We start from the raw sequence: 14945 nt of genomic DNA, 5'->3' as shown, positions 1-14945 counted from the left end.
AATTTGGACATGTCATTTTAGATGCAATTTTAAGGTTAACGTTGCTACTTTCGAGTAAAATTTTAATCGACCTCTACTCGATAAAGACTCAAACTTTATATGGATGCCAGGTGCGGCCGACATATTGCCCGAAATCAACTGTCATTATCAACAGTAAACTTACTATAATTCACAAACTTATCCCCTAAATTGAGAAAACATAGTATCTGAAGTAAATATGTTGATATAAGGAAACTTTTTAAGCAATATAATACAAGTGACGGGACAATAAAGGCCAAAAATCAACGTAAATCATGGGAAAATATTCGAAATAAATTACCTGTAAAAACTGACTAGTTAACACCTTTAACACTCCTACTGCTGCAACCAAGTAATTAAAAAATAAACTCACCGCCTTTTGATTTCGATACGTGAGTAAAAAATTCTTCAAGTTTGTACATATTTTAATGAACACCAGGGCTGAAAGTCTGGACTTTAATGTTGTTACATTTGAAATGTGATGTTATGTATTGATGGTTGTGATAAAATTCGTATCTAGGCATAATGGTGCGTAGGTCACTGCATTGTTAAATTAAATAAGGGTATTTCGACTATAAATAAAGAAATTAACCGTTCACTAAGGTTTGAAATTTATTTTTGCAATGTGCGGATCTGAAATGAGGCCAGAAGACATTTAGAACGGATCCGAGTTAGTTAGTTGGTGGAGGGATTTTCAGTAAACAAAAGACTGTAAAATTGACAAGTACCAAGATAACCTAGACCAACTTATAACTAAATCGGGCTGTGGTCCTGTGGCTAGTGTCTCGGACTCGCGGACCAAAGGTTCGTGGTTCGAATCCCACTCTACCCCAACTCGATTCCATTTTCTAATAGTGAGTTATTTACAACTCGTTGAAAATGGCCCTCAAAATTAAATATTTGGGTAAATCATAAGAACGCAAATATTTATTTTTTCTAAAAAAAAAAAACTCCTACCAGTCTGTGCTTAAATAATTAAAAGATTAATAAAATCAATCTAAATAACTAAATCGAATTATAAAGAATTTGAAATTAAAAAAAGAGCTCATATAAATCCATGCTTTCATTCAAATTCGACGGTCAGAGGTTTTTTTACTTCGCCAAAGATCTTGGAGCCTATAGGAACGCCTGAAAAGCTCTAATAACGAAATTCTCCAAGCCACTGCAGGGTGGATCCATTTATCGTCGTTCGAGCGATGGCGGGATATGCTAAGACCACCATAAGTGCTGCAAATATAAAATTTTATTTTATGTTTATATTTATGTTTATTGTTATATTTATGTTTATTGTTATATTTATGTTTATAGTTATGTTTATAATTAATCTACCATATAAACATGTAGAGACAGTATTTCGCTATAGGTATTGCATAGAACAAAAGTGTCATAATTTTTTTTTGTTTTTTGGTTTAACAGCAGTCGTGTAACGGACCGTTTTGTAGCTTCGCTTGCATTTCTCGGCCTGAGTACCCACAGCAATATTTCTTTTTTATCAAAAAAAATGTAGATTAAATCGCAATCGGCATATGCCGGATTTATTATATGTAGGGACTTAATCGTGGTGATTTTTTAACAGTTTTCCTATATTGTTAGTAATGTAGAATGCAGGTTTAATGTTTAATGGTAGTTATTTTATTATAATAAATAACTAATATAATAACAAAGTTAGTGCTTCAAATTTAAATTTCATAAAAATAAATTCTTCCTCGACTATTTTTTTTTCTCAACTAGATGCTACGATACCTACGCAGTCTAATGCACTTATTGTATAAAAAAACTAATATTTTTTATTGCTTTATCAAAATAGAATTTTTCTTGCTTTTAAATATGCCAGCGCCCTTAAGGTGATTCTCACAAAAACGGCTGTGTATACATTATTTTTAATAAAATGCTATTTAGAAATAGACAAAACAAATATATTATTAACAAATTTCTCAAAGTGTACGTATATAGTTATCCAGAAGTAGTTTTTGAAGCCTAAGTCATTTGGCTCTTCTAACATTACTAACCCATATATAAGTTATAATCGAGAAAATGGTAGGTAAGTATACTTCGGTGGTATTTAGGCAGAGGGGTATAAGTCATTGTTAGCTGATTGTGCAGAAAGGCCATTTATAGTTTCTTACTGGTTTATTTCTTTAACATACAATTTTGTGGCTTATTAGTGATTCATCAGACTACATCAGTGGCGTCTTTGATACCAAATTTCTAGTGAAGCTCAGATTTTAAGGATAAGTATAATATGCGTAAATGTTAAGTAGGTACCCATAGTAAATAACACAGTACGGACCATGTTTGAAGGCATCTTTGAGCATTTTTATATTGGTTGCTAGTTTTTTATCTTCATAAGGTGTTTATATAATGCGAATTAAATTACATATTAGGTGCTGGTGAATAGCAATGATTCCTTAGTGAGGCTCAGCCTCACTTGCTTCATATGCTCCTTCGTCCCCGCCACAGCCCATTGTTTAGTTGTAAACTGTGGCTAACTTCGTGATTGATAATTCTATGGTGGTTTTTGACCGCTTGGGTGACTCAATAGCTGTAACAGGTCTGAGGAATAAACGCTGTTTTGCAGCACTGAAAGTAAAAACAAATATATGAACACAAAATAGACAGCAGTCCACTAGTAAAGATAATAAGGAATAAAGATAAGATAATAATATTATAAATGCATGCATTTCTGTGATTCCTAGATTATATTGCGTTTAGCATATTCATTCTGAAACTACCTAAACATAAATGACAAGTTACGATGGTGACATTTTAAAAATAAACCTATTTTACTTTTGTGTTCATGTAGATTAGTTCATAATTACACAGTTTATTATTCCTTATCTTTTCCAACGGAAAAGTTACTGAAAAAATAATGCTGATGTCATAATGTAACTACAGGTATTTTTACACACAGAGCATTTTTTAATCATCGTAAATACTGCTTTTATCTTTTAGATGACATAAGAGTTAAAGTCTTGTATGTCTATAAATTCTACATGGCTGGAAAACCAAATTAAATTTACACAAGAATTAGTACACTAAGCCAGACCAGATGCCAGACACTTAAATAAATAAAATATATATTTACATACCCTGAAAGCCTCAAGAGGATATGTGGTAGGAAAGAGTTTTGACGAATGGGTATTTTAACATCGTTTTTGGTTGACTGATTTTGGGCAACTGAAATCGACAAAATCGACGTTTTGCTATCTCGTTTTCCGCACCTCAAAACTGAATCAATTTTGAAAATTTTTTTTAGAAAAAAAATCCAAATATTTTTTTCCAAATATTCATAATTTTTATTATTCATATTTATATATTCATATTTTTCATAATATCCAAATATTTTTCGTACCTTTTCTGTTTTTAAAAATTATTTATTATATTTGTATGCAGTACGTCCGAAGACGACAAATAAAACACACAAAACTCAATTTTACTTGTAGATAAACTTGAAGGCAAACGTTAACTTCTCATTGTAATACGAGCCCAGGACTGACACCTGAAGCGTAAGACTGATCATCTTATCTTCATGTAACGAAAACAGTTGCGTGTGCGTCATTAGGGGCGGAAAGAGAATGATGGTGATAAAACTTCAGCGTAGCTAATAATTTAATTAAGATTGGGATTATTTGATTGGACTGCCACCGGTTGGGCATCAGCGCAGTGGTAACAATATATTATTATAGGGGAGCATGGGTTGCGGTGGATAACTTTTTTTTAAGCCTCCGTAGATTTGAAGTCATTAAATTCTGGTAACTTAAATAAATTTTTTAGAGGCATTCATAATTATGATTTCGTTTTTTTAAATTTTTTTAAAATTTAAATTATTCCATTGTAATAATTTAATAATAACTTATATTTACATATTAGTTATTAATTTAAAAAATACTTGGTACACTTTCACTTATTTATTTGACCAATTAGCGCTTTCACCCTCGAATGGACCAGTCTGAAGATGCCCATTGAGGAGATCCTGAGCAGAGAGGTGAGGCCGGTGAAACGTGTTTCTTCATAAAATGGCTATTTGATTATAATGCCTGTATTGTACCATCGGTATTTTATAGTTTAAAACTATATATTTGTTAGAAATAGTAAAATACGGTATTTTCTGTAGTGTTTATAGAGAACACTCATTTTTTTGAAATGGCCGTTTAATCACTTTATTAGTAATATTTCATTATTTTCCTCCATAGCGCACTGCCTGATTTCAGTCCATAGGGCACTGTTTAATATTTTTATTTTTTCGCCCTTCTCACTTAAATTTCCCGTAAAGAAGCCGTACTGTCACGAAACATGAAATTATTCATTAATAAACTACTTAAGAGACGGCAAGGGGCGCAAAATGAAACAAGAATAATAAAATCATCGTAAAAGAGTGTTTATTTTATCGAAATATTGAATATTTTTCACCTAAAAAAGAAACTACTAAAACTGCGGTAGGAAACGGTAGACTACCGGTATACTACTAAGCTATTTGGTAGACTACGGAATTTTTACAACTCTAATCCTGAGAGGTAGGGTCGACGTGTTGGCCACTGTCCATATATCCTCCTTCCCCCTTCTTGATATGCGTAGAGTTTGCATTCTTTAGGAATATTTTAATAGCTTTCCTCTATGAGCAGCTGACAGAGTCCCCCTGGACTCTATAACAGCTGCGGGTGGATGGTGAGCTTAACACTTTGAGCACCGGCCGAATACACATAGAATTCACCCTGTGCCTGGCCCATTTTTGTGAAGGGTTTCTTAAACGTGTAATAATTATGAAAATACTCGGTTAAATCAATTCTAACTTCTCATATTTATTTGAAACAATTTACTAAGTAATTTTTGTAAGATAGTTTTGCCAACATTGGCCTTTATGGAGAGTTACATTGCAATGTTCGCATATATACCAACAGCGTCTCATTCCTTTTTTTGTGCTTTGTATCCCGGAGCCGTGTAAACACGTGATTATAATAATCACGCGTTGTGTCTCGGTCCCGTGTTTTTACGTAGTTTACCAGCAGCCAAATATTACTAATTAAAGTCACTAGATGTCAATAAAATGCACTTTTTTGAACAGCTGGTAAATCACGTGGAAACACGGGACCGGGATACAACGCGTGGTTATATAATCACGTGTTTACACGTTCCGGGGAATCCCCTAAATATAATATTACACTGTTCCTGAACTGGTACCTGAAACGTAAAACTGATCACCTTACCTTTGATGATCGGTATTTCTGTCGGCGACATTGATTTGACGACCGTCAAAAATCGAGCGTATCTACTAGTTGCAACTTGCGAATTGATTGTCGAAAAATGATGTCAAGTAAGCACCCATTCGGTACATTTATGGCCACTCGGACGCTTTTCGACCGCAAAATCAATATCATTTAAATATTAATGATATTAAGTATATTGCATACTTGTTTATCTACATTATCTACTACTGGTACTCATAGGCCATATTCCAGACTAAATGTCGCCGTACTGTAAAAATGACCACCCTCAAAATAAGTCAAACACATGGAAACCACGTAATTGAATCTGAATTATTACTGTAACTAGTAAGGGCTGAGTAAAGGCAAATATCCGTACAGAAATTTAAATTATTTGTGTTAATTATTTATTAATTTTAATAAAGAAATACAATTTTGTGGGGTTCGGTGCATTTCAGTTCTTAAGGAAAAGAGTGAGAAGAGTGAAAAATCCTGATAAAGAAATCGAGTAGAGATGAGTCTGTTTTGTAGAGTAGCCTAGCATGCTTTGGGTCCTGGCAGAGTAGACGTAAAATATTGACTTCAAAGGTGGTTTTATACTGCAATATTTCATTGTTCCTGGGCTGGCGCACCTGCAGCTCAATCACAAATAACTATCGACGAGCTTAAAAACATGCTTGGTATTTGAGTGATCACAATGAACAATTATAAACATAACAATGTTTGATTATGTCCAAATGCTTGCAGACTGGCTGGATTTCCTCCCTAGGGAGTTGTTCATATTTAAATTTATTTCAACAGAGAGGGAAAAAGTTTTCGAGAAGAAATTTGGAAGTCTAGGCATTTACAGGGCTTATGACCTGTCATTGGCTGGTTTAAGTGGCCACTTTACACACTGTAACATTCACCATTCTGCCTATGTTTAAACATCCACATTTCCTCAACTCTTCCATCTGTTGACTTCGCCTAGACTTCCAAATTTCTTCTCGAAAACTTTTTCCCTCTCTGTTGAAATAAATTTAAATTATAAACATGCTTAAGTTACCGTAGTCATAAGTCAACGCGTGTGTTATTGGAGATTAAGTCAACGCTCGTGTCGGTTTGTTTTTTTATTTCCTCGTAAATAAATACAGTTCATTGTCGAAAAATCGGCGTTTACCAAAAAAATAATACAATATATTGCATTTGCAAAATAGTAAGGAGTATCTAATACAAAAAAGGGACAATTAAATTACAAACAATTACTATGGCGAATGCTTTTCTTAATATTTGGGTTGCCAACCGCCAGCATAATAAATAAAAATAGCAGTTTTGAAATATTTTCCATATTTACACTGAGGAAATTAAAATATGTGATTGCGCAGCAGGATTATACGTCGCGAAACGTAAATATTTTGACATTTAATATAAGGTGTTCACGGATGTTGTATTGTGATCGCGATTGGTGATAAATTGTTATCACGTCGCTTATTAGCACGTCGACAGTTATTTGTGGTTGAGCTACTGACCACTTTACCTTCACGTAATAGATGATCGAGAAACGCTGCATTCGTAGTGTTTTAATGTAGTGCTCTATGCACCATCGCGCGGTTAGGGGAATGATGATCATTTTATAAAAAAAAATAAAAAAAATACTGTATTTATTACTTTGTAAATTACTGCTCAATGGAAATTGTTTGTTCAAGTTTTACCCTTGAAACATTAACATTGAAATCTCTAAATATGAAGCTTGGTTTCGTTAGACTCTAGAGTTTAGAATCTACTTACAATAGTTGACAAGGCTGTTCTGCAAATTTATCGAATTGACACGAATCTAGTCTAATCAATTTATAATAATTATTGCAATAGCTATCTACATACTAACAACAAATAATAACAATAATTACGGGTGATTTAAAAATTGATTGCGTCTCAAACTGTGTCAAAACCTCGCTAGGAATGCATTATGAAATTGATTAAGTACTTGTTGACGGTAGACTGATGCGTAATGAAGCAGTTTTTCAGGAGTCAATTAAAGAAATTTATAATGAAAAATTAACATTTCTTTTTATTTTAAATTAATTCCAAAACGACAAGATTTAATAAAGCAAATGACAATTCGTAAAAATAAATCAAGTTTTCTGTAATTTACATCACACAAAATTAGATTTATTTTACAACGCATCTCCGTTGATTTTACGAACGCCGTACATGCGGTTTTTGATGTAAACCCCAAAATTTACGTCAGATGTCCCTGTTGAAAGATGGAAAAAAACATTAATTTTAAAGAAGAGCAATTTAAAAGTTTGAAGGGCTTGCTTGTTTATTTATTTATTTATTTTATTTCATTGGAAAGCCAACAGACATTTATACATTTATAAGATACAATTATACTATAAATACATATCATATGGTCCAATTAGAGGCTTCCACGTAATATTGTTATTGTAAATGTTGTCACATAAAAATTATACATAACATAAACTAACTAAGCATACAAAACTTATAATATTACTAGTAATGTAAATGTAAATGTAATTCATATTATTAAAAATATATTTACTTTTGAATATTGGTCACACAGTTGCACATTATAATAAATAATACAACTATAGTTGGTGTAGTGAGTGTCCCGACGAAGAGACGGGTACGTCTCGAAACCGGTAGACATAAAAAATCGGTATGTTGTTAATACGAATATTTACTATCATTGAATATTTGTTTATTCAGATTTTTTTTTCACCACAGCGTGTTAAAACAAAATGCTGGAAAATTGCTGAAGAATTCAGAATTCAATAAATCCATATGCGTAAATAAATGGCATACCTACATTGATATAGGTATAAAAATACCTCAGTGCATACTTTTAATATTTGGCCACCTTTTAACATATCCATGGGCGTTGGCTTATACGAATTTCACAGTCGATATTATTGTTATAATTCAATTTTTGGTTGAGTTTTAATCCGGATAAGAGTTAGTGGTCATATTCGGTAATTAATTCGTTCTGTAAATTCATTCGTATCGTATGAGAGGGAACGAGAGCAAAAAAGATTTTGATTGCGTTAGAGCGAGATGGATATATGACGAACGAACGAACTTACGAAACGAAATTGTGACAGAATAAGCCTAGAGAGGTTCGAATCCCGCTTTGTCTCAATTTGATTCTCATTTGCTGCAACGGATATTTACTTATTTATTTTTTAAATTTATTTATTATAACAGTTTTTACATATATTGTATACAGAAAATAAGAATATATGTAAACGAAAATTGTGAAAACAGTCGATATAAATTTTCCACAGTGGTGTAAGCTATTGATTAAGTACATTATCGGTATCAAAATAAAAGCAATTTAACAATTAAGAAATGTTAGGCACTTAGAAGTTGCAAATAAAATAAAAAACGTAAGTAAATAGAAACAAGATAAATTTAAATTTAAAGAATAAGAAAAGAAAAAAGTAATATAAAAATAATGTAAAAGGTAAAAAATATAATAATGAACACACGAGACAAAATACAATTATGAATTTACGAGTATTCGAAATTTCTTTAGGAAAATAAATCAATGCGAATAGGAACTTCTTTTTTGAAAAATATTTTGGGTTAGGTACGTTAAAAGCTCCACCCACTTACCCAAATCCGTTTTAAAGGTCTTAGGGGCTCTTTTCAGATCCGCACGTTGCAAAAACATTTTTTTTAAAGCTGTAATGAACGATTTTTAAAAAAAATCTTTGTTTACAAAAGAGTTTAGGTTAGGTACAGTGAATTTCTACAGAAAGTTTTTTACAAAACCAAACCATAAAAAGAATTACATATTATGGATGTTAATTAATAAGAAAAAGTTTAAATGTTTATGTATACAAATCAAAATTAATTGTTTTTTGGGCAAAAGAGAAATGAAGAAAGAAGCCAAAAAAATTCATGACAATTTCCCCTTTACATTTTAGTGTCTTCTAAGAAATTTAAAACTTACACCCAATTAGATACCTACGTACTACGTATACGGTGTTAACATAAGTTGTGTACCTAAGTTTTTTTTTAATTTAAAAATGAGCACCAAAAGTCAAAAAAATTATACGCCATTCATTAACGTTACTTCTTCTTCTTCTTTTCTACATCCGCTGCTAAGTGGAGCATGTGGACATTAACAGTTGCTTCCAGGAGACTCTATCGCCAGCTAGCATTTATGCCTCTTTCCACGTCAATCCAGCGCCCCTTAATTCCGCCGTCTAAAGATTGTCATCGACGGCCTTCCAGGACGGCGCGGCGTGAGCCCGCAGGTTTGAAGAAGAGGCAACTTGGGTTTAAGTTCTACAAAGGCATGCGCAGCATGTGTCCAGGTCCACCGCCGCATTCTCAAGACGCTCGTTATAGAAGGCTGCTGCGTCCGTTCTCGGACTTCAATGTTAGTTATAAAATCGACCACCTTATACCTAATTTTCTTCTCAAGCACTTACTCTCAAAACTCAGAAGTTTGGTGTATTGAGCTTTGGTAAGGTGCCAAGATTCGCACCCATATAGGAGTACTGGCATTATACAAGAGTTGAATTATCGGCATTTCGGAATGACCTAGTATAGACTAGAGTTCCAGACAACACCCATCATGTTAAAAGTTGCTCCAGCAATTCATAGGCGGGGTTTTTTTAGCTCCTTGTGCATGCTTCCATTCTCAGTTATGTGAACTCCCAAGTATTTAAAGCTGTCGACTTTCTCAATCATCTGATTTACGTTACACATACCTATTAATATATTTTATTAAATAATTCAAAGAAGATGTGTAAGGAAAATGGTGAATGCTGATTACCTAGCAACATGCAGGCCAGTTTTAATTAGACTAAATTTATTAATATTAACGGATATTTATATCACGGAGCTTTGTCGTATTGTAAAATCAAGACCGAATATTTTTGGAAATAGGAAAAATAGTCACGTTTACAACACTAGAAATAAAAGTCAATTAAAATATACATTTGCTAAAAAATCTTTGATTCTAAAATGGCCGGAAAAATATTTAATAAACTTCAAAAAAACACATAAAAGAAATCAATTGTATGAAACTTTTTACGATCTTAATAGATAACTGACTGACTTAATGAATATTTGGAAGGTGAAACAGAGTAAATTTAAATGTGTTTAATGTAAGCACTAAGCATCATAACTTGTATTATTTTTTGTTAAATTTTTATTTATTTTCATATTTTTTTATTATTATTATTGTTGTATTTTTCAAATTTTTATTTATTTGACTGAAAGAAATTGCTAGCGTCAATAAGTCTGCGTTTTAGTCATGTTCACCTTTGTTTTATTATTTTTTATTTATAACAGTTGTATATATTTATTTATTTTTTATTTATTTTACTTTTTGTACATAATGTTATTTGTACATTGGCGGGCTTATTGCCAAATGGCAATTTCTTCCAACCAACCAATAAAATAAATGTTTTATTTTTATAATTCAAGTTACAGAACATATTCAATAGAAAAAAAAAGATTAAAAAGTTAAAAATATATAAAAATAGAAATAAACGTATTTGTTTATAAATTACCTTAAATCAAAACTATTACTCAATGGGAAAAAGGAAAAAAACAGGAAAGAGGAAAAAGGAAAGGAGGAGAGATTAAGGAAGAGAAAGGAGATGTTTCTTCAGACGTGATTTAAACAGAGATAATGTAGTAACTTCTTTGATGGTGGATGGGAGATGATTCCACAGTCGAGGATAAAATGGCTAGTAAAGTTTGTTTATTTTATTATTGTTGCAAGCCTTCAAAATGGAATGGCAAGCAGATGAAAAATAACATTTTTGAGACCGCTTTCTGTTCGCGTTCAATCTAGGGAAATTAGTCAATAATTCATAGCATTTTCACCGTACACTGCACAAATATCGCGAACAGCTTTGGCAGCCCTGTTCCCTCGATTGAACGCGAATAGAAAGAGGTGTCGAAAATGCTCACTTTCGTCTACTTGGCATTCCATTTGAAGGCTTGTGATCAAATTAAATAATATATATAACGTAAATCAATAATTTAAAAATAGCTTATTACTTAATTGTACAATCTTTATTACAATATGGTATTGTAGGGTGGGGTGGTTCATACGCCAATATATTTAACCCCCTTAAAATAGTACAAAGATCAATTCTCTCAACTCTCAACATTTAATACGGAAAGTCTATTTAAAATATTTAAGGTTCATACAGTAGACACTCTTTATAAAATAAATTATATTATCCAAATTTATAAAGAAGAAAAAAAAATTGAGATGAATAAGTGACTCAGATACCAACATAATATTAAAATTCCTAAATTCCACACAAGTCATGGTCAAAATAGCTTTGTCTTCAAAGGTGTAGAAATTTATAATAATTTTCCCAAAGAACTGAAAACTATTAAAAATAACATTTCAATAAATAAATTTAAAGTAAATCTAAAGAAATTTTTTGAACACGTTTGAAAACTATATTAAATTTTGATTAGTATAAATGCATTATTGTTTTATGTTTTTTCTTTATATATCCAATGTTTTTATTTTTTTCTCATGTACTCGTATTTAAAATTAGATAAACTCTTATAATAAACAATAAACAACTACAACAGTGTAAGTTACTCTCCAAGCACAGGAGTTAGTCTCTTTTTTGGACAGTTACAGTGATAACATTTACTAGATGTATAAAAATAGATATGTATAGAATTTAAAAAAAACATGTACCTTTAATGAAATTTATTAATAAAAAAAAGCAAACACAACATAATCATATAGAGCATAAAATTTACTATCGAATGACGTATAACCTTCAACAATTTTTTTAAACTTTGGGCTCATTTTTAAATTTGGAAAAAAGCGGACACAACTTATTTTAGCACTCAATACATCATAAAATGTAATTTGATATACGAGTATATTGAACTATGGAGGATTCCAATTATTTTTGGGTAATCATGAAAGCATATCGACGCCGGAAAGGAAAAAGCTACCAAGCGACATGTAGAAACTTTACAGAAGAGCCAATAGAAGTTTTTTTTTTTTTTTTTTTAATTCATGAAAAATGACATACACACGTTTTATTTTGGCGTGATTCCACATAGCGTAAATAAAATTTTAAAACACGAGTCTGATATCTTTTTTCTTTCCAGCGTCGATAATGTAGAGGCATATCGAACATTCGTTTTAACAACAACAACAAACCATCACGCCGTTTCCCCGTAGAGGTAGGCAGAGATGACAGAACGCCATATCACTCTGTCTTTGCATACAGACCTCGCTTTCTCTACATTCATACATCTTCTCATGCACGCACGCCGATTATTCCTACTCTCGACATGTCTATCTTCAAGTATTTGATGGACTTGATCGTGCCATGTCTTTCTCGGTCTTCGTTTTCTACATCCATCAACATTCGCATCGTAGATCCTTTAAGCCGTTCTTTCGCTGTCCATTCGCTCTACATGTCCAAACCAGCGCAGCACCACTTTCTTGATTATGTCGATAATGCATGTCTCAACCTTACACAGTTCTCGGATCTCGACATTTGTGCACCTATTATACATAATTTTACCACACATTCGCTTGAGGGATCGCATATCGACAGCATTTAACCTACTTTCATAATAATTTTTCCAATTCTATATTTCGCTCCCATACATTAGAGCTGGCACTAAAACGGATATTTTTATATCATGTTAAATAATATTTTATGTTTCAAAGATAATGTCGGTCAAATATCTACCACGGCGTTGTTTAATCCGAGGTTCAATTTTCATTATTTCTCTTATTATATAAGCAAAGTAGGGTAAAAAAAATTATTACCCTGGCAACACTAACGAAATTTCCATTTTGTTTCTTCGACAATCTGACAGATGGAAAAATAATCAAATTTTTAAGTAATGCATTTGTGACATACACATTCATTTAATAATTACACATGAAATGTGATTGCATCCTGTTTCTCTAAGATCCTAGCAGTATTTCTACACTTTAAAAGGACACAACATGGCATGGTTAAATTTGAATCAGGAGTTGCGTACTGAGCGACGTCTACAATGAAACTAATGAGTCAAAACGTAAACCTACTCATTTATGAGTAGTTGAGTCGCCTTCTGTTTGATGTGCGTATGCGGTTTCTGGACTATTCTTAATTCTATACCTACAGTCATATATACAATAATACGGTTGTAATATAATAGATACCTAATACTAGACTAAAAATTATTTCAAACTTATAATAAACAATATACGTAATGTGTCATAATTGAAGTTATATCATACAAAATAGAATTTGGAAAACCATAAATGAAATGTTTCTACATATTTACCTTGGTAAATTTAAAATAAAATTTTTAAAAAATTCACGAGTTCATTATTTGACGTTAAATCATCAGCGTGGCCATATATTAATTAAAGAGTCCCAGATGAGACTGAAACGTGAGTGGTCACTTCACTTACTGCGTAGCATTTGCCATTCTGCCTATGTTTAAACATTCACATTTCCTCTACTCTTACGTTTGTTGACTTCTGCGAAGTAAAATCATTGAAATGACATGCAAAAGTATGCAATCAACAAGTTATAAATATTACACAACATTATGCAATTGAATAAGTACACAATGATGATAGGTTAAGTGCAAGAAAGAAATAAATACCTGCCAGTGCATTCATTGTCCAAATGATGTAATTAAGCATTATGTCGCCATTATTAATTATTGTTGTGCTTAGAAATGAACACAAGGTCGATCGATAAAAATGGATAAGATTAAGAGAGCAAAAAAACAATGACCTCATGTGGGCAACGATCCTGGGGATATTTCTAACATTTTTCGTTTATCAGGCAATTCAACAAAGATACGATGCAAAGGAACTGTTAAAGTGGTTTCAATTTGCAAAGGTTTTCTGTCGACCTGATGAAAAACCCAAACCAAGTACGGGTTACGAAGCATTGCAGATTGAGTTTTATTACAGAACACCCGGCTTGAGAAAAATCCCTTTTTTATAGTTTTTAAATTTGAGTTCTCACCGGGAATCGAACCCAGAACCTTCCGTGTGTAGTAAGTCAAGCCTATTGACCCTATAGGCCGCCTATAAGTTAGTAAATAAACTCGATAAGGCAAGTTTCTTTATTGATTTCTGCGCTGCTATTCCGAAAGCTCTCGCGCTTGTAGAAAACACTTTCATTTCGCGTATTTTGTATGTAAACACGCGAGATAAATTCTTTTTCTACGGCCGCGTGAGCGTTTGGAATAGCAGCCCTGGTATCCCAACATTGACATATTTTTTTTCTGTTTATGTTAGCAGTCGGCACCACAGTTTTTTTTAAAATTAAAAATTGGCTTCTGGCTAATTTGTCAGTTTTGGAGCGAAATTCCGTCGTCCGCGTCCTTCTAAATTATATGTAAGGTAAGTTTCAAATGTGTACTCATAGTAATAATTTGGTCCAATAGCGTTCCGAATTTTCGGTTCAACAACAGGCGTGTAACGGACGATTTCGGTTTCGGAGAGGGTGAATATATGTTTCTGAAGAAGTTTAAATGTACCATTGGGTTTACCAAAAATGTTTTCAGTTGATCTAAATTAATGTAGACAGGGACCGGATTTCACCCCCTAAAGAGTTAATACGATTGAGATGTTAACAGAGATGGAGAACGATGGAAGAATTTAAGAAATATGAAAGTTCGAACATAGTGTAATGTCAGTGTAAAGTGGCCAGTTAAACCAACCAATGACAGGTCATAAGCCCCGTGTTCTCCATCTCT

Source organism: Micrasema longulum, unplaced genomic scaffold, assembly GCF_059751315.1.
Source record: "Micrasema longulum isolate JH-2025_06_02 unplaced genomic scaffold, ASM5975131v1 h1tg001967l, whole genome shotgun sequence".
Lineage (NCBI taxonomy): Eukaryota > Metazoa > Arthropoda > Insecta > Trichoptera > Brachycentridae > Micrasema > Micrasema longulum.
This window is presented reverse-complemented; position numbering follows the sequence as displayed.